We start from the raw sequence: 2,165 nt of genomic DNA, 5'->3' as shown, positions 1-2,165 counted from the left end.
ACATGCAGTGTGTGTGTCAGAGATCATAATCAAAGCCAGGTCTTTCAGGCTTTAAGGCCAGCTCTCCAGCTACTATACTTCACTGTTTATAGAATTTTACAAAAAGTTTGAGATCTGGAGCAACAAAGAGATCCTATGCAGTGTTATGAACTCAAGACCAAAAAAAGCGAATGACTACTGAGGTAAAGATAAAATGATATAACACGTAAAGTGCTTAGCACAGTCTCTGGCACACAATTGTTTTGTTGTTGTTGTTCAGTCATTTCAGTTGTGTCTGACTCTTCATGACCCTATTTGGGGTTTTCTTGACAAAGATACTGGGGTGATTTGCTATTTCCTTCTCTAGTTCATTTTATAGATAAAGAAACTGAGGCAAACAAGGTTAAGTGACTTATCCAGGGTCACCCAGCTAGTGTCTGAGGACAGACTTGAACTCAAGAAGATAATTTTTCTGACTCCAGGCCCAGTGCTATATCTACTGTGCCACCTAGCTGCCCTCCCCATAGGTACTGGCACACCTAGGTGGCACACAGTAGGTGCTTAATAAATGCTTGATCCCTTCCCTAAAGATTCATAACAATAGATATTTATGAGTTTTAAGGTTTGTAAAGCACTCTAAGTACATTATTTCTCAATGATCCTCACAATGAAGTATATAATGCAGATATTTCTCTTTTGCAATAAGGGAATTAAAGGTCAGAGAGAGTCAGTGACTTTCCCATTGTCACACATCTAGCAAGTAGCAAAAGCAGGATTCCAAGTCAAGTCTTTCCACTGTGGGTTGCTGCTCACCTCCCTCCATTCTTCCTGTCCTGGGACTTCCCTAGAGAACACTGCTCAGGACTGACTGTGGCAAACAGTAAAACTTTCATCCCATCCTAAGCGTAACACTTGCTGTTGCCAAAAACCCAATGCAATTTGAGGATAACTGTTCCTATCAGAGAGAGTCCGGTGCACAGCCCAGGAGCCACTTAATGCTTGGTATCGATTCAAACAAGTACATTTTGTTTATTTCAGATCAAGCTCCAGCACCAAGATCAGGTTTAATGCAGGTCAGGAAGAAGCCAAGAGCTTACTCAGGGCCAGTAGAGCCCAAATAACAACTTCCAGCCTATCTGGAAGCTAAAGATAATCAGTTAAGTATGTAGAGTTTAATGCATTTGCAATCCCCCGAGACTAGTTCCTGTCTCAACATAAATAACACCCAGACACTCAAATATTCCATGCACACCACAATACAATTAATCAGGCTTTTTTACATGCATCGACTATGTGGGCAGCTTTCTGCTGCTTTCCAAAATGGAAAAGACACTCTGCAAGGCGAGCATGAGGGCAGCTTTGCTTTTAGTGGTACCCCCGTGTAATTGAATTGTGGCTCTAATCCTGTGATTAACAGATGGCATTCTCCTGTCCCGGTGTACTCATCTTCCTTTCTTTAACCTCGGGAGAGCCATTGCAGGCTTATTGGGTCCATAACCAGAGACAGTCTTGAGCTTGCTGCTTTTTATAGGAGTTAACTCTTGTTAGGATGGAGGATGTTTCACACACAATCTTCCTACCCAGGTAACAACTCCAGGGAAACTCTCTTTCAGCTTGTTGATGGATTTAAATGTCTAACTCCCACAGTCTCCTCTGTCTCTGAGAATAGAGCATCTTATTTCCCACAGAGGAGAAATAATGTTAAAAATAAAGGGGGAGGGGCAAAAGGGGATGCATGTATCATAAGATCAGAGTGTTTGAGGTGAAGGATGCCTTGGAGATCTTCTACTCCAAAGTCCTTACTTTATAAATAAAGAAGAGAAAGGGGCAACTAGGTGGCACAGTGGATAGAGCTCCAGCCTTGGAGTGAAGAGGACCTGAGTTCGTTTCCTGCCTCAGACACTTGACACTTACTAGCTGTGTCACCCTGGGCAAGTCACTTAACCCCGATTGCCTCACCAAAAAGAAAAAAAAAAAAAGAAGAGGAAGCCCAGAAAACTTGAATGATTTGCCTAAGGTCACATAGACACTATACAATCAAGTCAGGATTCAAACTTGAGATCCTCTCATTGCAAAAGCAGTCCTTTTCCTATTGCACTGTTTTTCCCCCATCAATTTTATTTCATTAGGTCCTAAGATACTAATTTATTAGATCCTAAATTCTTAGTTGATTAAATCCAAAGCTC

Source organism: Vombatus ursinus, unplaced genomic scaffold (assembly GCF_900497805.2).
Source record: "Vombatus ursinus unplaced genomic scaffold, bare-nosed wombat genome assembly UNPS02012179.1, whole genome shotgun sequence".
In the NCBI taxonomy this organism is placed as follows: domain Eukaryota; kingdom Metazoa; phylum Chordata; class Mammalia; order Diprotodontia; family Vombatidae; genus Vombatus; species Vombatus ursinus.
This window is presented reverse-complemented; position numbering follows the sequence as displayed.